Genomic DNA, 25,009 nt, shown 5'->3' on the forward strand with positions numbered 1-25,009 from the left:
GGAGTATTATGTATAAGAGAGGCGGTAACAATACTGAGGCACTCATAAAACTCTATACCAGCAATATAGCTCCAATATAGCTCCAAGCATCCTATATGGTTTGGCCACTGTCTCATAAAGCAAGCTAGAGAGCATCGACAATCTTGAAGCTAAAATCATGCAAACTATACTGGGGGTCCCACAGACCGTTCCAGTAGCGGCCACTCTGAATGGAGCTTGGTATTCCATCGATTAAATACATGCGGTTGATACAAAAATGCACCTTGTACTTAACTATTATATTGACTCTGATGGATGAAAATTCGATTTATGGTCTCTTGGTAGGAAAATATAGTAAAATCAGTAATAATTCCTTTTTAGTGAATTTGAAAGAAACAGTCAATTAATATATTGAGCACCTCAATCTGAATATGGATGAGATATTACTCAATCTTAATAGAATAATTCTCCTAAAGAAAAAAGCTAGAGAGCATGATCGCTGTATGAATATTGATCATTTGTCCAACCGGAAAATGTATATGAATACAGTATGCAAGCTTTTAGACAGGGGGCCCCTTGTTCCTATCTTACAAAAATTTGCTCGGGGGAAATTAGAAGGTTCATTATCTCCGAAATAATATTTTACCGCCATATGAGCACACGGGTCGCTGGACACGGATTTCGCTTATATGGGATCAAAATAGAAACCTCTCGGCATATTCTTGCCCATTGCAGAGAATTGGAAAGGGAGTATGTCAATAGCTATGTCGCCTCTGTATCCAACATCTCACACATTGAAGATAATCAATTCTGGGCTGCCATTATGTCGGCGGAATCCATGGTCATCTCAGGTGCCGCCTTGCATGTATGGAAGAAAGGCTAATTCTTGCATTTTACCCCAGTAGCTGAACTACACTGGTGGGTATCACTCCACTTACTTTCCACCCTTTTTCTCTCTCCTGCTTTGATGAGGGTATTGATTGGATATATTGAACTGATGGGTTGAATATATATTTTAATTTAAATTTAATTGTTTTTCTCCACTTTGTATGAAACATGTTTTTGTGTTTTAATTGTTCTTAAATTCTATTTTTAACCTTTCCTATATAATAATTACAATATCATGAACTAATGATCTGTATGAACTACTGTTTAAAGGTTTGTATGAACCATAAACACAAATAAATTAAAAAAATAAAAGTAAGCAGCTGCAGAAGAGGAAGGAGATTTTAGATCTTTGGAAGATGATGGAGGACGTGGAGGATTCCAACTAGGGAGGGCCGTGGGATACTCATGCAGGGGCCACCGTAATAGAGGTGGTCAGAAACCCAACAGAACATATGGGATTATATACATTAGCTGCTCGCCGAGCAACGGGATACACTCACCTGACCTATGTGCCAACCCAGCCACTGCTCTGCCACCGCCATACATTTCCAGCCCAATTACTGCCCCACCTCTAGACTGTAAGGGGCAGAAGTAATTAGAGGAGGCGCTGGGAGCGGTGCGAGTGGAGTTGGCATGATTGCGAACAACAGAAAGTGAAGGAAGGGTGAAGGGGAGCAGAATAGATAAATGGAGGCTGGGAGACATTTGATTTAGATTGGAAAGTATGGCCATAAATGATGTGCATGTCGAGACGATAGATGGCGAGGTTTGGTGATCAGGGAGCACAGGATATGGGACAGTGAGGCTGATAGAGAAACAGGCAGAGATTTGATGCTGCATGACTGAGACACAATAGACGAGGTTGAGGATGATTAAGAGGAGGGACAACGGGCACCAGATGTAACACTGCTAGTGGAGAGCTTGTGGGAACACGATTGAGGAATAGATATGGGCGAGTGGAAGTTACAAGGAAAAAAGAAAGCGTTGGACAGAAGGAAGGGAAGGGGATTGGCACGCATATGCCACTATTACACAAGAGCACTTTAGGGCCCTGGGCACGAATGGATAAAAATAATTTGATCAAGGCGCTTCCGCCCCTTACTGCTAGGACTGAGAAATGGATTTATGCATTCGAAAAACAGACGGTAGGCGTTCTTCAGCTAGGGGGGATTTGAAAAGTTTGCTAGTGGCAATTGTTGGTCAGCAGGCCGGGGAGATATGGGTCGAGGCTGGCTATTTGGGTGTGAAATTGGACGACAATGCACACGATGGGGCGCCTTTCAATAACATTAGGGCACAAGGGTGGGACGCACTACAGCAAACATATCCCGACACCCCAGACTTACAGTCTATAATGCAATACACTATGGGAGAGTATGGGGATCCCACACAGTGCATTATAAAAATTCAAGAGATGTGGAGTGCGGTGTGAGATACCAAAGGTGTCTCGCCTACTAGTCCCCAGGCATCTCTCTCTCAGGTGGCAAGGGCACATCCATTGCCTTTGGATCCAGACCCTGGGGGTGGACCAGAGCGGGAGGATCACCTGGGTGAAGGGTCTTTGGGGAGTGGAGGTGAGGCAGCCAATTGTGCGAGGTGGTATTCCCCCCCCCCCTTTACCGTACCCATGACCAATACTATTTCAAAGGATTCTTCAATGTCCCAACTCCCCCCCCTTTCTACACAAACACTGGGCCAAGGAAGAGGGTGACTGTGACTAAAGAGGCTAACCCTTGCATATCGCATTGGACATGTCCAGCTAATCAGGTCAGGCAAAGTCATACACTTGACTTTAACTGTATACATCTGATACCAATTAGCTCTCCTCACACGGATAAAAGGCAGAACATAGAGATGCACTCTGAGCAAGGTGTAACACGAGCAAGAGCAGAACTTCCAGGGAGAAGGCGAACCTACTGGAGCAGAACAGTGGACCGAGGGACAAGCGCAAAGGGTAGAGAACCCCAGGATTTCCATTTATGAGGTTGTTGTCTCCAAAAGGCTGCGAAAGACATGTGGAGAAGGCCATATCCCAAACAAGAAGGATGCATTGTGTTTCAAGGATGCCAGCGACCCTCCCAGGTGAACGGCAGAGTTGGGGAGGCGAGGCCAAGCCTTTGGTACTAACCTTAACTCATGAATTGAAAAACTGTCAAAACAAAAATGAAAAGCACACAGCCAGTGAGTTGACAAGCAACATGAAAGACCGGTGTGTGTTAAGCAAAGAATGAAGTTGCAACATTATATAAAGGCTGCACGCAGGTGGATGAGACGTGAAGAATGGCAGACTTGTGCATGAACTTTGAAGTAAGGCTAGCTGTGAAACCAATGATACTGATTAACGGAGTGGTCAGGCAAAAGGAAGTAGCCGACTCAAAAGTCTCTGTGAAAGGCAAAATGTTTGTAGCGATATAGTGAATGAACTGTAAAAGCAAAGTCATCAAAACTAACCCAGAGAAAAGGGCAGAGTAAAAAGGTGAATATTGAACTTTGTTGCTTATGACATAGAACTAGCCAGACCAAGAAGAACTGGGGCAAACAACACAAGAGTGTGGACTGAAAGGAAAGTCAAAGTGGTCCTGCGGAGGTCTGTATCAAAAGCAACGCACAATCGAAGGTCTTCAACATCAGGAAATGGTCCCAGCCCGATAGAGGGAGACCGGAAGTGTAATAAGTTAGGGGAAGCAAACCCCCTTAAAGGATGTGAATTAAGCTTGGGGAAGGGAGCCCCTGCAATTGTTTTTGAACTTTTGTTTTGAAAGGTCTGAGCCCGACTGAGGGAGACTCACGTGAGCATTTGCTTTAAGAGGTCTGAGCCTAACAGAGGGGGACCGGCGTGAACTTTTTGTTGAACTGTGTTTTGAAAGTTGAAAGTTGAAAAGAGAGACTTTAATATGGAAGGCTAGTAGGGCCTCGATCCACATTTCGAACTGCCTTGTGTTAAGAACCTGAGCCATTTCATCCATTCTAGTTATAGGGCGAAGTAGGAGTTTTACCAAACCCAGAAACTTTAATAAAGATTTTACAAATTGCACCTTTTGTGTCAGCGTCATACTTGCGATACCATGCTTCCCCTTCATCGGATACAGGGAACCAGTGGGACTGATCAGTTTCTCTTTTTTAATTTTGTTATCAAAAAAGGCTTACCCAAGGAGGTGCAGAAGGCACTCGACAAAATAGAGGGCATTGAAGCGAAAGGATGGGCGGAAATTCAGATGATAATAAACCATTGCAAAATAATTAAGGAACGCGAAAAGGAAGCAGCGCAGCAGATACAGGAAAAAGAAGCAAAATGGTCACAGAAAAAAAGTTAGGTAAAGTAGCTGTAGAAGGAAGCGCCTGCATCTGCGTCAATAGAAACAACAGGGAGCGCACAGGCACCCGCAGGGGCAAGTATAGCTGAGTTTTGGCAAGGAGGAGGATGACAAGGACTGTGGGGAGGGGGCATTGATACCCCGGCCCGAGTGACAGCAAGGAGATCAACAGCGGGGAATAAGTGGGTTCAGAGGTGGAAGGGGGGATTTGGAGGGTTTGGAGGTATGGGACTTCGAGTTGGTGATATGGCGCCCTTGCAATTTTGGAACTGCGGGAAATGGGGGCACTTTGCAAGAGAATGTAGGAGCAGATCGGGGTGGGATATAGTGCATATAGCAACTATTGTCCACAGCCCCAGCCGCAAGGACAGCTCCAAATACCAACTTCTATATCGTATTGCCCTCTCAACCTCTAGTTGCACACATTCAAAGCCCACAAACTGCCCAGCCTCATATGACCCTGCATAATGCTTTAAATGCAGAAACCATGCCTGAAAATTACTCTGTACCGAATAACACTGTTGTACCTTACCGGGGGCCAGCGCCAAGGGAGGTAACCCTTTTTCATTGCCCAGAACAAACACCTACCCTGACTAGAACAGCCCACAGAAAGCTATTGCGTGCCAAGTACTATCCATGACAGTCCACCCTGACGAGAAACCCTTGGTTGGTGCTGAGATAGGAAACAAACACTTAATTATAGTGGACACAGGGTGTTAGGCAGAATCCTGTGCAGTTCCCTTAGGGAGCACTACAGAAGATTAGGACTACAGGTGAGAGCAATAAATCCCCTTTGTTACCAGTCTGTACCACAAAGATTTAGTTGGTAGCTGTGGCTGAGCAGTCAGACTTATCTCAAGAGGGAGATGAGCAGTATTCAGGGTTTACACAATAGGTCTACAGTACTATGGCACAAGGAAACACTGACCAAAGCTTTGCATTAAAATGTAGGTATATATTTATTTTATACACTTCTAGTAAAACACATTTATCACAGTCATCAAGCAAGTTAAAACGAGTCAAAGAAAAATATACACACCCCCTAGTTAAATTGTAGACCAAGTGAACCAGAGTGAAAACTAAGCAAAACGGCACAGTGAAAACCACACACAAGGGATACTCTAGCAATTTCTCACAAGGGAGGGAAAGCACAAGTTATACAGAAATATCTTGTTACACACCCTAGCAACACTTCCCATAAGCTCGTGAACCAGTTTAAGTAAGACAGTGCATCGTATAGGAAATACTTAAATGAAAACTGAGCAACATAGCATTTCACAAGGTTTAGAAAGGGGGAGAAAATGGTAGTTATAAGAAGTAGGTGCACCAACACAGTTCTAGTTGAGAAGCAATCTAAAGAAGGCAGTTGTTACAAATGTAGCTAGGGTCAGTAGGCCTGTGCCAGAGTCAGTGGTACAGGGCAAGAGCCCAGGGGCAAGGGCCCAGGGGCAAAATGTTCTTGTAGCTGTAGTCAGGTCTTTGGTTAACGATTTCGAAAAGGTGGATGCAGAAGGTGAAAGACAATGTTAAGAGATAGGGTAGGTAAAGGATTTAAAACACCTTTAGCTCTATCATGCAGAAAGGGCGGCCTGGCGGAAAAATGTACCTTAAAAATGAAGAAGTGGCTCCTGCGGTGGCAGTTGTTCCTGGTAGTTCCTGCAGTTCGGGGGATCCAGCAGAGGAAGAGAGGCTCTCGTCGTGGAGGAAGGTTCGAGTTACTGCACTACCCAGGGATGAAACCAGCCGCGGTGCTGCCCGACAAATAAAAGGTACGCTCCTTTGAATCGCAGTCCGGGTGGACGGGTGCCTGGCTATCCGGTTTCAAAGTACAGGGTACTGGCGATTCAACCAGGGCAGGTCCAGGAAGGCGATTGGCAAACTGGCTGGCTCCACCGGCTCAAGGGAAGAAGGCTCTTTCAGATGAAGATCTTCTCTCGTCGTGTGGAGAAAAGTGGCGAGACGCTGCAGTAGGGCTTCACCGGTGGTTCAGTCGTTGCAGCAGTCTTTGGCTTTTCTCCTCTTCGGCTTCTTAGTTTCAGTGGCGACGTCTTGCTCTTCCAGTCCTGAGGACCCTGCTTTTATGCAAAAAGAGCCCCATTCATACAGCCTAGCTGTCACTCACACAGTGGAGTGGTCATCCTTGGCGGGAGACCCTCCAGCCTATCAGGATAGAGTGCGACATGGGTTGCTGAGGCAACCCTGTCCAGGGGTCCTACTCCCCCTTCCCACCCAATGGACCCACCACAGACTCAGTGGTGCCGAAAGGAGGGCAGAAGCCCGCCAAAAGGACGAACAAAGGATCCCCGACCTGCGTTAGGAGTTTAGAGAAAGACACGAGAAAGAAGTTATATTAAAGTTCTAAAACATACCGGAGTAAAGTTCATTTTAAAATACACCGGCGGTATGTTAGAGGCTGTCAGAAAAAGTGGTAGCCTCGAACAATGGGAAAATCCCATAGGGAACTATTCGTGTCGAATATTTACGGTAGTAACCACTGCCACCAGCCAGAAACTTTTGGAGGGAGGGACTGTACGGTACCCTCTCGAAAATGAACATAAGGGAAAAACTATTAACCCTTTCCAGTACCTCCATAGTAAGATGGTGTGTACTGGTTCAGTTAATACAAATTGACTAGTAAAGTCAATTGGGACTTTACATGCCCTGGGAGACAGTAGTCAGCCCCAGGGTATGGAGTCTATGTTTGGGGGTCGCTACGACACCCCTGTGTCACTGCACTGAGGGTGCTGTGTAACACATGTGAATAAAGATGGTTCCTATGGAGGGGAGAAAAAACCCCATAGACATTAAACACAAAAATAGCCTAGAACACACATAGCAAAAATGCCTAAGAGTGGGGAAAAGAGTCTCACTCTTAGAAGGAAAAAAGAAACACACCCTTCAAACCCAGCAAAGCTGCTGGGAGACTCTATAGGTAAGGGAAATTAGCCATAGAAGGAGAATTCTCCATAACACAGGGGCCACTAAATCATGCATCAGTGAGGGAAACTTCCCACTATCAGGTGAAACTCCTGACACGCAGGGCATCTCTGGGGCTGTCGCCACGGTTCCATACACTAAAGAGGTTGACATTAAAATAGGGAAGAAGGTGGTGCAGGCTCCCATGTTGTATTCTGAAAGTTGCCCCATAAATTTGTTGGGCCGTGATCTGCTTAGCAAATTGAACAGGACTATCCAAGTTATAGACAGAGGGATAGTATGTGCCACCCCAGAAATGTGAGCAATGGTTATCATATATGCAAGAGGGGGAGAAGTAGTGGTTTGCGGGATTCCCGTGGACCCAGACATGTTCAGGTATGGGATTACAGTGCTTCTTGAGGCAGTGCCCCAAATTGGCAAAGGTTGCTGGCGAGTGCCAGCTGATTTAGTTTTTCGCCCTGTCGTCACCCCCGAGTTAGTGGCAGGAATGATATTGTCCCTAGATTTGCATGGCCTGTTGGTTTCGGCAAAGCAAATGGTTGTCATAGGGACTGACCCTGATGGGTGCGAGTATTGCACCGTGCTCTGTATTGATCCTACAGTGCTTCTTAAGGAGGTAACTGATGCAGAGTTTTTTTTCAAACCAGACGATGGTGACATTTTATTGGCTATTTGTACCCCCTCATGGTCCTTGCAGCTCTGCCCCACTTCATTGACGGAAACCTAGAACAGGTACTCGAAAGACATTGGGCCACAACTGCCCATGAGGTAGGACTGTTACAAGGAGTGCCCCATATGTTAATTACACTGAAGCCAGGTGCTGTGCTGCTCCGAGAGAGACAGTACCTTTGGCAAGGGAGGTGGAGGAAGGGATTAGGGACACCATCACTGCCCTATAAACTAGGGAATAATAGTGCCATCCACCTCCCCATGCAACACGGCTATCCTACAAAAAAGGTAAAGGGGGCAGTTGAAGGATGATCAAGGATTTAGACCTCCTAAATGACATTGCACAGGCCCAATTTCCTGTGGTTCCAAACCGTGCAACAATACTTCTCCAAGGAAGCAACCCACTTTAATGTGGTGGATCTTAAAACATATTCTTTTCTATTCCACTGCATCCTGATTTACAATACCACACTGCATTTACACATGGGGGGGGTGAGATTTGAACACACAAGACTGCTTCAAGGGTACTGAGAGTCCCAGAGTATTGTTAAGAAAATTCTCAATGCAGACTTAGGAAATATCCAGGTGCCCAGCACGATCATGCAGTACGTGGATGATCTGCTGGTGTGCAGTGACCGCGAACACCAGTGCAGGAAAGATTCCAGAATACTCTTACAGCCCATGGCCCGCAAGCGGTACAAGCTTGACACAGCCAAATTACAGGACAGCCTACAGTAAGTATTGTACCTAGGACAATTGATATCTGTGAACGGAAAAAGGATAATAGCTGATCACGCTGCATCTGTTCTCGCCATTCCACAACCCACCACAGCGAAGGAGATACGAAGGTTCTTAGGCTTGTGTAACTATTGTGGGGCCTGGCTACTCGACTATGCAGCCAACACCAGGCCCCTTTTGCAGGGCTTCATGGAGGCCCAAAAGACTGATAAGATGTTATGGAAAGAAGACATGCTCACCAACTTCAATGCCCTGAAAGAAGCAATATCTACCGCCCCAGTACTAGCCACCCCGGATTACATGCAAGAGTTTTACCTGTTCTCTCACTCCAACAGCCAACTTATAACTGCATAATTAACACAAACGAGCATGATGGGCCACAAACCATTGGCCGACTACAGCGGCATGTTAGACTCAGTAATGTAGGGACAATTTCCATTCAAACAGGCACTCGCTGTGCAGCATTTGCAATTGAAAAGAGCTCCACCATAGTAATGGGGTGCTCTGCCACCTTATACGTGGAGCACGCAGTGTTCGCTATCCTCGAAAGATCAGTCTACTCTAACAACACAAAGAGTGTCTGCGGATGAGATCATCCTATCCAGCACAAATATCCACATTGCAAGATGCAAAACAGTAAACCCTGCTAAGTTTCTTCTGACTGTGCACAGATGAACTGTGACCACAAAAGTGATGGGTGGAAGGTTTTGAATGAATCTGTACCACTGGCGTTGCTCTGGCCAACCTTACTGCTAGGCCATGTCCCCTCTGCACGGAAACACAAGCACATCCCGGACATGTTTCGGCCTTGTTGGGACTCCTCAGTGAGGTGCAGCTTGGTTCCCTATGGCGCAGCGAGCAAGGGACCCACGTCTGGGCATACCCTCTCTCAAAAAGTGAGACAAACTTCCACCCATCACTTTTGTGGTCACATGTCTGGGGTTGCTTGCGTTTCCGTGCAGAGGGGACCTGGCCTAGCAATTCAGGCTGGGTTGCTACCATTGGTGGCAGTACCAGACTGATTTGCATATGGCTGGACCCCTTTTGCAATGGCGCAGACGGGATAAAAAACGGTGGTGTGGAAGGTTGCCCAAAGCAATGCCAGTGGTACAGATTCATTCAAAACCTTCCACCCATCACTTTTGTGGTCACTGTGCACAGATGAATACATGGACCAACATGATTGTGTATCTTATGAGGGGGAAGGAGGATGACATTCCCAAAGAAAAAGATAGCCCCCTCGAAGGGGAGGGTCCTCTTCATTGATGGGTCACCAATAATTGACCAAGGCACAGGATTGAGACACATTGGGGCAGCTGTGGTGCACCTATTGGACGGTGAATACGAAACTTTAGTGCAAAAGAGATTACCAATGCACTTTTCAGCTCAGGCGGCACCAATGCACTTTTCAGCTCAGGCGGCAGAGCTCATAGAAGTGCTACAGGGGTGCCACGTGACCATCTATTCAGATGTAACATGTGTCACTACAACAGTGCACGTCGGTCTCGCAAGTTGGAAGAGGAGGGGGTTGTCATGATGCATACCCCCAGGCATCCCGACCACGTCCATCAGCCCCAGGAGCAGGCATCATGTTGCCTTGAGAAAACCCATCAACCCCTGCTAGGGGCTGTCTGGGTTCAGTCCTGGCTCCTATGGTGCCAGGCTAATATGGGACATCAGTCCTGGCGCCTTGGGCACCAGGCTCATAAGTGCACACTTACCTGATGCAGACCATGCTGCAAGAAGATCCAAGCCCATGTGAGGCCTGGAAGGGACTACTTTACCTTAGGGACTATTTTGTTGCTCGGGTGTGGTCGGGGAGGAATACCTACCTGGGACTACTTTGAGGGCTATTTAAACCACGCCCGAAGAGCAGCTCACGCTTCGCGCTATTCTGCATCCAGCAGCGTAACATTCACCGTGCCAGCAGCAGCATCCAGCCTTCTGCCACGCCCGCCTCGAACTGGAGCACCTAGAAAGAAGGAAAGAAGCAAAGGTTAGAACAAGAGTATTACCTGATTTCTTAACTGAGGAAAGACTTTGTTTTAAACGCGTCGCATCGCCAGCAGCAGCGCCACGCCATACTCACTGTTCCACGCTGCATCTCTTCGATCTGGCGCTGTCGCCATCCTTACATCGGCGAATCCCGGCACCTAAGGGGGACAAGAAACAACAAGGTGAGCAGAGAGAACAGACTGAGACAATCTCTTTAGCCGCTATATGCTTACCTGATTTTACCGCCGGAGGTATAATTCATCAGCACTCCACATCTTCTTATGCCGCACCTGTAAAATAAGGAGAAAGCAGCAAGTTTAACCTTTGGCATTATTTACCGGACAGTGTTGGGTAACACAGACTTTTACCGGAGTGCTTTCAGCTGTCAATCTTCAAATCTGCAAGATAAAAGAGGAATTGGACAGGTGTGAACTCCAGACATTTTGAACTCTTACGAACTATATACTTGCAGCTCTTCACCAGGACCTTTTGGAGTCAGGATTCGTCTACAACTCTTCCAATATCCTCAGGCCAGTGAAGTAACTGGTCATCAACGCGCCCCTGCGTGCTTCGTGGGATGGAGGGCTCATCCTTCAAGAATATAAGGTGAGATTGCTGAGAGGGCACTTCAGAGGTGATTAGTGGGGAGGACAGTGGGGGTGCTATCACTTGAATCCACAAGTGGCTAAATCCATCTCTCCACTTGTAGGAGAATATTTCTACAGGTCAAGCTGACAAGATTAGGAGGGCCGATCCAGTCAGTCATCGCTGCACTACGCATCATGTGGGTGGAGGCCGCAGCAGTCCGGGTCTGACCGACGCCCCTGTGGGAGCCAGGTGAGCGTAACAGGGGTTGAGGAGGCCTGACGGGTCCCCAGTTCAATATGCTGCATTATTAGTTATCCATAGTGGTGGTCATAAAATGCACTGCCCACACCAATAACACAGACAAGGTCTGCCTCTGGAATGCTGCTGCGGATGCAGCGGCCAAAATGCAGTACATTTTCCAGTACCTCAACCAAGAGAATGCCCTGTGTTATTACCAAACATCGAGCAATCCCCTGTCCTGTATAATTCACTGCCAACTGCACAAATTGAGTTACAGCGACGAGCACCCGAGGAGGAAAAGCAACTGTGGATAAAAAGAGGGCTTAAACAATCCCCTACTGATTTATTATGGAAACAGGAGGTAATGGGGAAAGTATTTATGCCACATTAGTTACTGATAGTAGCATTTGACCAGCTTCATCATCCATCCCATGTTTCTAAGCAGCACATCACTACGGATATCAAGGAAGACTGGTTTGTTCCAAATCTCCAGGAGCACTTAGCAAATTTGGTTATCCACTGTATCACATGTCAGAGTTACAGCGACTATGTGGATATGGGCGAAAGGTGCAACGGATACCGATATTTGATTGTTGACGTCTGCCCCTTGTCCCGGTAGGTGGAGGCGGGACGCTGGGTACATCCAGAAGCCAAATGTTTAATGCACAAGGTTTTTCCTCGATGGGGTGGGTGTGTGCGATGTATTAAGGTCAGACTACAGCACAAACTTTTTTAACGAATTCTTTAAGCAAATTACAACATTGCTTGCATTTAACATTAAATGTAACCACCCCCAGGTCAATGGAGTTGTGGAGAGGATAAACGACCTACTGAAGAGTACGCTATCCAAGCTTTGTACCACGTTAAAGGGGAACTGGATGCACTGCTCGCGTTTGGCACTTTTCAGTTTCCATACAGAGCCTTGCAAAGACCACCATTTATCATCCCATGAGGTGGTCACTGGTCGTCGCATACACACACTCCTGTCTCCTGTTAGGAGAGCGCCAGACACACATATGGCTGCTTCTCTGTTAGGAGAAGAATTTAACAACTACTTGGCCACTCTAACACGGGCCATTAAATTTGGCAGGTTGCACCACCCCGATCAGAGGAAACACTGGGCACTGCAGCTGCTGCACCACCTGAATTCTCACCGACTCAACCATTTCTTCCAGGCGAACTGGCATACGTGCAGATTTTCGTCCGCAGGTAGAACAACACCAAGTCGTCTTTTCCACTCCCCTTACAGTAAAAGTAAAGGAGCTCCGCTATTGGATTTACTTATCGGATGTCCGTAGAGCACCCCTCAGCACCCCACCGTAACCCTGAGAGATTACTTCTACGCCCAGTGGCCCTGAACAATTGCGTACTGGTAAAGGCTAATTACCTCCTTTTCGACCATCTGGTACCACTACAACTCAACTGCTAAACACGACATTGTGCACAGAGGATTCTCTCTCTCTCTCCCTCCCTCCCTCTCTCCCTCCCTCTCTCTCCCCTCCTCCCTCCCTCCCTCCTACTCTCCATTTATTTCTTTCTCTGTATAATATAATTTCATTTCAGAAACAGCAGAAGATGGAACGAGCGCTCTCAAATGGCTCATTGTATATAAAGAAAAATGTAAGTTATAGTACTGTGTCTAGATTCTCATACTCATACTTGTGTGCCATACATTATATTGGGGGGGGGGGGTTGTTTGCAATTTCTATGTTTGTATTAGGCATTTATTTAGGAGCTTTTTTTATATGGGGGCCACATATAAAAAGGGGGGCAGTGTCTACCAAAACACCACTGTTAATAATGTATCTAATACTAATATAAATGCAACTAGGCCTTTTTTGTCCCTAATACACACCACCAGGGCCGTAAACTTACATGCCAACATTAACAGTTCTGTCCCGGTTACAGGTGCACACACTAGTTCAGGGTTTTTAGAATGTACTGCCAGGTCCTTATTATTCCCCAATGTTTTTCACGATACAAGTTTTATTAATGGCACTAGTAGTTGTAAAATTATTAATGGATATATACAAGGCTCTAGGCGCACGAAAAGACAGACAAAAAAGGCGAAGTATGATGCCTACCATGGACTTGCCTTAGATGCTATAGAAGATGTGCACCACCCAGAATTGTCCAATAGTTGGTACACGGACATGAGCACTGTGGGGCAAGGGAAAGTGAATGGGAGTTAATACTGCATGCATCAGGGGCCCCCAAAGTATTAGTGCCGTGGGAAGTACCCATTCTAGAGGCTCAATGCCTGGTCCATCTAGCACTATGTGGGATGCATGGCACATTCCAGGCACATAGTGTGAGGCTCGAAGTATCAGATCCAGATGAACTGCAATGCAACAGCAATCTTAAAAGCATCCATTGTTTGCCGAGACCACATTTGGTGTTACAAAGACTTAAATATTTGGCAAACAAGTGGCAAGAAACTACACCGAGTGGTGTGGCGAGAGGCTTAATAGGATTTGAAGACAATGTCCTGGCCCGGGTGAATACAGCATGTGCACCATTCTGGACTGACCATATCACAAAACTAACGTGGATAGAGGCAATGGAAAAACCATTGAAAGTGCACAGAGAAGAAACATATGGACTTTGCTTTTACAATGAAGGGATTGTTTCTGTAGGGGCCAATGAACATTGTAATACGACTCTATTCATCTCAGACCTCAACAAAGGCACAGCTGTAGTTATGGATTACTACTGGGTGTGTGGTCAGCGGGCGTACTTGCACCTACCACCATCATCATCATCATCATCATCATCATCATGGAGGGGCTACTGTTCGCTAGCTACCTTGTACTTGGTGCTGCTTGTAATCCCTGAAGAGCATCTCCAAGGGTGGCTAACAAACTCATCCCCACCAATGACAGTTCCCACCTCAGAAGGGCCCACAAGAAACCCATTACAGGACCCAGAGTTCCACATCCTTGCTGAAAGCGAAAGAAAGAAAAGATGCAGAGGAAGGAATTAGCAATCTACCTATCTCACGATTCATTTGAACGTCTCAACGAGATACCCGATGAGTACAGGCTATTCATTCAGTAGCACAGAACCATTCTTTGCATCACTGTTACTATCTGGGGTCCAAGCAACTGCTAACACCAAATGGCTCCAGATTGTCCGCTGGGAACTGATACAGCTGGCAAATGACACGGAACAAGGGTTCAATGCCATAAAAGTAGATTTGCGGGCCTTCCGATTGATGACAAGGCAGAACCACTATGTTCTTGACCTCCTCACAGCAATGGAAGGAGGGTTGTCCAAACAAAAAAAAATGTGGGGATTCCTGTTGTACATTCGTGCCTCCTAATGATGCGCAGAATGGCTCCCTCTCGCAAATAAGGGTTGTACACACCCTGGGAGTGCGCATGAAAAAAGAAGCCAGAATTCAAAGTGAGGACTGGTTTGATAGTATTTTCTCCTGGGTCGCGTCTTGTATGGGAGCAATAGCGAAGATGTTTGTACCCGTGATTGTGTTCATATTGGTCATCTTCTGCACCTGCCAGCTGGGCCTCAGATGCTGTGCCAAAGTAGTCCTGAGCCTCAGATGCTGTGCCAAAGTAGTCCCTAATAGCGCTATGATGATGGTCTCAATTGGGGTATCCAACACACCTTGCGGTACCAATGAACACTGTACCCAGACAGATTACCCAAATAACCCCATTCATGGTCCAAATCGAGCAGTATTTGCAGCCCCATGTCACTATTACTACACCTCCAACAGATCCTGAGAACTACACAGAACATTGGGTTGATTTAGCTGGATATGGGGGATGAATATATATATATGACTTTCATCCCTGAGGAGTATGCCCGATCTGGAGCAAGTTTGCACAATGTGTGTAGAGCATGGGTTCCTAAGGAGGGATTGCCACCATATTTGGAAGATGAAGGCTTACAAGGAGTACACATTGGAAGAGGACCACTGTTGGGGGATAAGCATGGGTGACAATGTGAGAGAGTTCATTAATGTAGAATTAACGACAGGATGGAAAGTTGGGAAGGAGAGAGGGTCTTCCCACCCCCCCTGGGCTACTCCAAAGTAGAAACAAACAATAGAACTCTCTTTGGGACAATGGAGTGCAGGGGGCATGTACGTAGGAGAGTGCACGAGAGCATAGTACATGCATTGGGAGCTATTTAGTAGAGGCACGTGTAAACGCCATCTTAGTTATTGGCAGCCATTTTGGAATGTAGGCCCAAGCCCCGTAAAAGCATTAAAGGTGTTAGTATTAGGCTTGCATTATTAGCACAGAAATAACCCACAGCATGAGCAAGCTTCAAGGAGTTATAAGCCTTTCATTGTCTCAGAGACTGTAGGCCTTCGCACCCCAGGCACCCCATCACACGACACAGATCGCATGGCCCCTCAGCCCCAATCTTCCCTGCATCACAGCTACAGCCCTCCTATGGTTGGTCCCAAGACCCCCACATAACATAGTGTCAGCCAGGCCCAGACCACTGACCATAAAGCTGTAAGACCCCAATCAATCAAAAAGATCAGAAAGCAAGGCTATCTCACCTTCACATTTTGGTCACGTGATGTGTGCTGTGAGGTGCTGGGAGGGATGAAATTATAGCCTAAAACGAGGGTGGACGACCTTGGGAGGTTGCTGACGCATCTGGGGATGAGTGAAGTATGCAAGTTAGTATGACCGACTCTCTCCCTGGGCACATAGCTGCATCTGCCAGGTGCACCGTTACAGTGATAAAGTAGCATTGTTTTCAAAGTAACTATTTTCTTATTAGGCCCTGTTCTAATGCAGATTATGAAACGAGCAGCACCCATGCAGACAGACAAGAAGGCTAGGACCAGTGGCCTAGCATCCCTCTCTGGAGTTACCCGCCCATGTATAGGGTCTTGCCAACCAGTCTCGTGAGTATTCACTCTATGTAATGATGACATAGATGACGCCAGGCGCCCTTTTAGCTTACTGCACATCCCTGATTTGGCCGAACGTTCTGCGGCAGCAGAATTCTTTGCGGGTGCACTTCTGTTTGTAGGAATAAAAACATGTTATACTTGCAAGCGATGTCTTGGGCCTTTTTCCCTAGCAGGTTGTATTTTTTCTGGTGTGAGCATACAGGGCCTGCCTTCAATACATGCATACATAGATACATACAGGGGAAACAATCTCTTTTGATCACAAAGGAGAGCACAAAGGGTAATATATGAGATAAACAGGAGGCAGTGAGCCTCTTGTAATGGGGAGAGTCCGAGCGGCATGATGACTAGGTTTGAGAAGGGGTATATTGGACAGATATCAGCTTATCATTGAACTTCTCAGTCAAAACCAACTGTGCTAGTGGGGTCTCTTGCTCAAAGATGCTTTTTCAGCGCATGTCATAATTGCAGGTGAAATCTCTAATGCACTGGCGAACATGTTCTTGTAACTCGTTAAACAGTTAATTGCCAACTGTACCAAGAACATCCCTACATATTGAATTCCCCTTGCTTCCCATTCCTTTAGTCCCTGAATCTCATCTATTTGCAGCAACAATGTGTTGCACGAAAAGGGCATCTCATTTGTTATCCTATTTTTCCCCTGACCTGTCAGTGAGCCTTTCCCAGGTCGGCACCACCAGTGAAACTGCTAGAGGAACCGTACATACATTTGTTCTACTGTGTAAGACTTGACTCGGCCCAACAAAACCCTCTACAGGTTCTAACTGCTGGGTTGTCCACCCTTAGAAAAAACAATCACTTGCCTCAACTAATTGGATCGCCCAGAACTATTTCTTTAAATTGGGGGGATTAAGCCCTCCCTCCCAGGTTCAGTTTGATAGTGTATCCAAAGTGATCTTTGGTTCCTCAGAAACCTGCGGCAGCCGACAAATACCTGCTTCCAGTTCATCAAATGCTTCCCCAGGGATGTCATAGGGTGTAAATTGTAGGACATACAGAAACTTGGGAAATGCAATCATTTTAAACAGAGCAACATTGCTTATTAACATCAGCGAAATTTGAGAGCAGTGGATGCTAGTTCAACTTAAGGAACTCTTCCCTCGCCCTAGCTACTTGCATGCCTAAATACTTAAAACGCACCCTGGTTATCCTGGACTGACTGCAGCATGTTTCCCCCATTTCTTCAGCTGTCACCAAATAACCTACCAATTTGTTCCAACTTACCCTGATGCCACAATGATCTGAAAATATACCCAGCATCTTTATCACAGCATCTCTGAAGTGCTGTCACAAACCAGACCAATGCAAATTCAAAACAAAGATCAGAACCAACCCTGCTACTTTCAACCATGTAGTCAGTTTTTGCTGAACATGTCAAACATTTATTAGCACACTGAAGGTACTGACCAACTGGTTAGGTATTTGACTGGCCCCATGGGTGTACCAGGGCAAATAACCAGGACATGAGTTTTGGCTGTTCTAGGCAAAGCCAAATGCAATTCATACAGAACTGGACGTGTGCAAGTCGGACCACAACTTGCTGACTACTGGTACACTTTGGCAGCCTCATGGTGGTCTGTACAGAGAAAGATAGCAACATTGACTTGGTGGGAGCAAGACACGTTTTTAACCATTGTCAGACAATGTGGTGGGCACCAATTAACCTTTACAGCAGGCTTGTAGATCATGGTGTAGAAGGCTACAGTGAGGACAAGAGAGGCATCAGGGTTCTTTGAAGCCTTAGACACTGACATTAAGCAGTTCGCCTCATAGGCTTGGAAATGTGTGAATTTATGTATTTGCTGGTTTTAATATAATGCAGACTGAACTGTGAGACAACACAGCATTGTACAGCAATTGGCCACAGTAATAGGGTACAATCATTTGTATACAATTAGAAGGATGGTATATTTGGAAGGATATGGAGAGAGGGTTTATAGAGAGTTATATGCTGGAGATAAATGTTTGGTAGGACGGAATCAACCCTGACTTGATTCATTTGTAGGTTTGTGGCTGTGCTCCCGTGGGAGCTACGTTCCTGAGCGTTTCACACAATCTGATCTTCCTAGCTGCATTGTGGAGTGCCTGGGTCATCGCTGATTCCTCTCACTACTATTAACATAATACGCCATAGGCAGACAATCATTTAGCCATTGATCTATAGTAGTCATTGAAACCTATTGGAACCTAATAAATCCACTAGCACATAATCAATATAGGGGGCTGCTCTACAAATAAGAAGCTCACCAGTCAATTTTACTCCCTAAAATCAGGCAATAAACAGGAAGCAAACAAAACTCCCACCCAAAAGAAATGGAAACAACTAAAAATGTAAGAGCCTGCCCGCCCCTGCTTCCATTCAGAAAGAACAACTTTTATGTTTGAATCAGTAGTACCAGCAGAGTAATGTTACAGGAAGGACCTATGATATTATTATTCTCTAACCTGAAGACAAACTTTAAGGTAGAAATTGAGATTTTCAGTTGCATAATTTACTAGTTGCAAAGTATGAATTACATAAGGATATGTGTTTTAGGATTAAAATACATTTTACTTGCATAATAAAACACCCCAATGAAAGGGAAAATTCCTTTTTATGCCCTAAAAAATCGTTTTAACACCAAATAGTCCTACTTCACAATCTTACCTGGAGCCCTTATGTGAGCTACGTTAGTGTTAAATTAGGAATAGGATATTGGTTAACTCAACCATCAGGAACATCTGGTTTACATAAATGAGCCGAAAAACCCAATGGCGGAAAGGGCGAACTATGGCGAGAGGAGCTCTTTCACAATGTACAAAAGTATACATGGTTATGAACCTTAAAGAGAATCATATTATTATCCAACATCTGCTGCTGTGCATACAACTCATCACTCAGGAGGAGCGGGACACATTAGAGGTAGACATCACAACAGAGTAGGTACTCCATGTCATCAAAGAGCTTCCTTTAAATAAATCCCCAGGCCCAGATGGCTACCCGGCAGTGTTTTATAAAACATTCCAACAGACTCTAGTGCCTAAACTAATCCACCTGTTTAACTCATTTGACAAGAGTGGCCGTATCTTCCAGACGATGGAGGAAGCAAAGATTATCCTCTTTCCCAATTCCCAAACCGGCCAAAGACTCAACGCAGTGTGGATCGTACTAGCCTATCGCCCTCATAAATGTGGAATCTAAGATTTACACAAAGGTTCTGGTGAATAAGATGGAGGCCCTTCTGCCAAAGATGATCTAACCGGATCAAGCTGGGTTCATCCAACATAGGCATACCCATGATAACATCCGCAGGGCTTGTCATATCATAGAAAAGAGATCACACAAAAGGAACCCGAATATTCTCCTTTTGTTGGATGCTGAGAAAGCTTTCAACATGGTTGAAAGGTCATTCTTATTGAACACCATGGAGGCTATGGGGTTCGGGCTGGGATTTATGAACAGAATCCGGGCAAACTATTGCAGCCCTGTGGCCCAACTCCTAATCAACGGCCAGCTCTCCCAACCGATTAACCTTGGGAGGGCCATGAAACAAGGGTGTCCCCTCTTCCCACTGCTGTATGTCATTCACCTGGGACCCTTCTGAATTAAACACAGGACGAATCCGGCAATCGGGGGATCCCTTTCAGCAAAGAATTACACACAGTAATGACTTATGCCTGTGATAGGCTCTTTTCCTTGACTGACCAGCAGGCTTAAAAGTCAATATTTCAAAGTCGGATATTAAATATATCAACGGAGCGGGAGGGGCTCCGGAGGGCTAAGGGGCTGATGCAATTCCAGTGGGTACAAGGGTTATCCACTAGCTGGGGGTCACAATAAAACATACCCTAGAGGGGTTGTATGGGCCAAATTATTAACCCCTGCTGGCATATCTCAAATATCAACAGCATACATGAGGCCCTTTGTCGGTCTCGTGGCTGGGGCAGATAAACACGATGGTAATGCCCAAGGTTCTTTACTACTTCCAGGCGCTTCCGGTGCCGGTACCGCAATCTTTCTTCGGGCACTATATAAAATAATGACATCATTTATTTGGAATAACAAAGCCCCCCGCCTAGCGCTGACAACTCTAAAGATACCCACACATTAAGGCGGACTGGTCCTGCCAAATCTCTGTATTTATTACTGGACGGCCCAACTTCAGGTGATTAAGGAATGGTGTTTGGAATGCTCCGAAAAAGAGGTGGGTGCTAATGGATAAGGCATTAGTAGGCGCTCCACTGGCAGAGGTTCTCTGGCTACAGAAAGCGGATCGCCACTCAACATGCATATATCCGCAGTTACAAAATTGGTAGAGGACATGTGCGAAAAAGTAGCCAAGCTATCAAACCACCTCTTTCCTATCCCCATTCACGCCCATATTTGGTAACCATCAATTCACCCCCTGGCTAGAGAAGGGCGTGTACACGAGATGGGAACTGACGAGATGTAATAAAGTCAGGAATATGTCTCAGGGGCGACATTAAATCGCTCACTCAATGTAAAACCGAATTGGGGCTCATAGAGGGCAAGTACTTCCAGCTCCGGCATTGGCTATCTAACCCCTAATAACCATGTGGCAGCAACCAAACTCCTCACATCCTTTGAGAAATACCTGGTTGTGAAGTCAGGTTATAGGCACCTAATATCCAGCATTTTCAAACTGGTGCTCAACGCCGAGGCCAGCGCAGTACTAAAGTATAAAGCCACATGGCAACAGGCAGTGGCCGAACCTATCCCGGAAGAAGAATGGGAACAACTGTGGGCAGACATACCTAAATTGACTCAGGCCGTACATATCTGGGAGTTTTGGTACAAAATGGTGGCCCAATGGCACTACCCCCCTGGGCGGCTGCATCAAATGTATCCTGCTGCCTCTCAGAACTGTTGAGGAGAATGTGGGGGCTCAGTGGACTGGCTACATATCTGGTGGAGCTGCCCAAAACTGGGGGACTACTGGAAGGCAATTAACAATAATATGCAAGTAGTGATGGAGAACCAATGTCTTAGTGGCCCTAAGGAATGCCTACTTTGCATGTGAGATGGGAACGATAGATCCTAGCCGAAGCATAAAAGGAAGGCATGCGTCATTGTCAGCCTGGCGGCTCTGTTGGTCATTGCGCAGAAATGGAAGGCCAAAGATTCCCCTCATGAACAGGACTGGTTGGTTAAGGTCTGGAACTTTGTCTAGTAGTGGCTTTCTTGCAGGACGATTATAGGGAATCCCACTGCCCTCAAAAAACGTCGTATCTTGGGAATACAATGAATAGCAATGTATATGGTGCTCTCCTCGATCCAGATGGTGGGGGACAGGTTTGGTTGCAGGGATGTTTCTTTGTGCTGGTTTGATAACACGTTCTTTTAATAAAATGCCAATAAACAGACATATAAAAAAAATAGAAATAACTTTGAGAAAAAAAAAAGACTCAAGCCCTGGAGGTTCTAGCTCTTAATACATTACCAAAGCCAGGGGGCCCGTACTTCTACATAACAGTGGGCCCTGTTCTTGGTATATCTCTGCAATGCCGCTTTGCAAATAGACAGATATCCATCTAATTGGAGAACGACAATAATGGTTCCAATTTCTGGAAAAAATAATATAGAAGTAGGCCTAAATGCTGCTGGCCAATCGTTTTATTGGATTGCTCTGCAGATTTTGCTGGACAGTATACTAAAAACGTTTTGGAAAATGGGGACAATAAGCTACTTTCTGAGGTAACATAAATACGCAGAAGGCCACAGCACAATGTAGCAAGATGCACATCTATAATTCCGAACATCCACATGCTAAATGTAAAACCCCCCTCTTTTCCCTTGACATGGGCGTTGAAAGAAAGTGCTCCATCTGATATACTAGGAAAATTGGGGTTCTGTGATATGGCTTGACATTGACACTGTCTACATCTAATCACTGCACAAGAGGAGTTAGGTGATGTAAATTAGCATGCCAAACACTTTATTTAACAGCACTCTGTTTGCAATGTTTTCATCATTATGTCTCCTGAAAGAAGCAACTACAAACGTGCGTTCAAATAGAGCGAATTAATAATTTTAGAAGACACCTTTTAAAAGAGCACTTCTCTGCTCAAGCCTTCCTATGCATTTTGTTTTCACGTTTCCACTCTTCTGAGAGACTATGCTGCCGGGCTAGGTTTCCTTCCCGTGAAATGCCCTCCACCTTTGTCTTGCAACCAGCGGAGGCCCCAGAACTCTGTCTCCCCTCCAAACACAGTCCTCATTGAGCCCCTTGGGAAACCCCACCTAAGCCATATAAAAACTCTATCCCGGCAAAAAAGAAGAATGGTGGATGGAAGGTTTTGAATGAATCATAACCTCTGGCATTGCTCTGGTCAATCCAGCAGATCAACATTGTTCACCCAGCCATGCCATGGAAAAGTGGAAAGACCATACGCAAATCACGCTTGGTGCCACCTCAAAAGCGGCAGTCCAGCCCCAACTTTCAGGTCACATATCTTCTACATGAGACCACAAGCAATCCCAGGCATGTTTCAGCTTCATGAGGCATCGCCAGTGAGGTGTAGCGTATTTCTATTCCAGCAAACAATGCCAAAAAGCATTGCCACATGCTCCCCACCTCTCCATCTGCATCACACATGCAGAAACATCACTCCTCCAACCCCCTGCCCAGCAAACAAAGATCTCAACATCTGCCATCTGGAAACTGATCCCGGACACGTCCCAGCATATACCTCGTAACCTACAAGTTTACTGTTACTTAGTTCACCTCAGGTTTGTAGGTTCCCCTACCCCTCTTGCAGTTTTCCTCCGACTGTATGCAAAAAATAGCACCATGCACCATTCTGTTTAGCCTCCTCTCCATGCTGTACTGCTCCTCACTCCCCTATCCGCCAACAAATCCTACCTGCCTCATCAAAGACCCCGCCTATCGCATCTGCTACCTTTTAATTCCTGCCTCTGGCCAAAAAGGCCAGCATTCCTTGGTTTGTTGCGATAGCCATTTTATTGCCAAGGCATAACACAACCAAACTTGACACTGCCTATAAGGGTTAATGCGCATTCTTCAAGGTGACTGTTGCTTTATTTTATGTTTGCTTAAATTCCTACCATTGTATTTTTTGCAGTACATTATATTCGGACTGTTATTCTTATTGTCGCAGCATTAATGGAGCATGCATTAACTGCCCTACACAAATAACCAATTCTTTAAATTTCTAGCTGCAAGAAAGGAGCCTAGAGATAATGTTGCCATTGCCAAGATAAACATGATCGCTGTTCGAGGTGGATCGACGAAGGAGAAATAAAACGGCGTGGGTAAGCAACCAAAAGAGGACTTGGGTTACCACTTTCATATTTGGAGTTTAACCGTGCTGATAGTTTCAAGAATCTACATATTTTATTTACCTGCACATCTTTCCGTTACATTTTATACTGACTCGGCGCGACGGAGTTGGTGTTCACCTCCCTCTTCTCTTTTCCCTCTATTATCGAGCGCTTTTTTGTCATGGCTTATTGCTCGCTTTACGGGGGCATCCCATCTCAACAAACACTCTTCTACTCCTGCAGCCTCCTCAATCTCATCTTACCCATGGGGATCCCCCGTACGCCTCACCTTTCGCCTGTCTCACATTCACGTCCTACTGCCTGCTTTTGGCTTTGAGCGTGGTTCCCTCACACGCCATCAACGCGCGCCGGTCTTCCCTTTCCACAGCATCGCTTGATGGCGCAGGATGCCATCTTCACCTGTTGCGCAGTCCCTTTTCTTTTTAGCAGGAGCAATCATAGTGGGAAGGTGCCCTCCGGAACAGATTCTGATACGCACCCTGGACTCCATTTTGTGAAACTGTACTGCTGTTTCCCTTTTCGGGAAAATATTATTGGTACTAAGGCAGCATACCCCTCAATCAGATCCCATTCTTCACGAAAGAACTGTCCTTAAATATCTGGCTGATCTGCTTAGGGTGCAACCATTAATTGGTGCCCCTTTTATCTGCCCCAATACATATCGGCCTCTATCCTGGCCATGACTCTTTCTATTCTTTCAAAGTGAGGATCAGCATGTGCCAGATTCCTCAGAAACCTGGCATGAATAATGGATTCGGGGATGCAGCACAAAGTATCGTCAAACTGGGACTAAGAGTACCATAATGCACCTGGGCCCTGTTATGTGGTGGGGGCTATGCCAGGGCTCCCACCGGCGTTCATACATAGCCGCGCCCACGCATACAAGGAACCACACGGGACGCGTGTGGACTGCTCGGGTCCCCGACTCCAACTGCCGGGTGACCGTCTTTATTATCAACTGCGCATGCGCGAGCCTCGATCCCGCTCGCGCATGCGTGGTAACAGCGTATACACTGCGCAACATCCCTCCTTTTCCCCCAAACAAAAAACACATAACAAAATGCATTCAACAGTAACAGTTCAAACTTAGACTGACAGTCTTCCACCTGTTACGAGGCAGGGTCCATAATAAAGTCTTGGAACCTCTGCGGCGGCTTGCGCCCCGCCCGGCTCGGGTACCTGCGTGCCTCTTCTGAGGGCACCTCTGGTGTCCCTGGGGCCTCTGGCGGTCCATCGTCCCTTGGTGAATATCCGTCGTCAAACTCAGCCCCATGCGGGTCGCTCACCTCTGGGTTTGGCGCAGCCGCTATTCGCTTGAAGAATGATGCATTCCTCGTGACTGTTCCTCGGGCATTGGCTGCAGTGACCATAGACCCCTTGACGTGGCTCACTCCTAGCGGCTGCGTTTCATAAGGTAGAGATAACTTCCCTTCCGGCCTC

The 25,009-nt window shown here is 46.2% G+C and overlaps 1 protein-coding gene across 1 annotated transcript in view; it reads right to left on the bottom strand.

Annotated features, from left to right (window-relative positions):
• Positions 1-25,009, bottom strand: part of LOC138569550 (kinesin-like protein KIF19) — a 3,041,213-nt gene that overhangs the window by 2,728,481 nt on the left and 287,723 nt on the right. The gene's annotated exons all lie outside the window — the stretch shown is intronic.

The sequence above is a fragment of the Ambystoma mexicanum genome, chromosome 2q (genome assembly GCF_040938575.1).
Source record: "Ambystoma mexicanum isolate Mex_15411 chromosome 2q, UKY_AmexF1_1, whole genome shotgun sequence".
Classification (NCBI taxonomy): Eukaryota; Metazoa; Chordata; class Amphibia; order Caudata; family Ambystomatidae; genus Ambystoma; species Ambystoma mexicanum.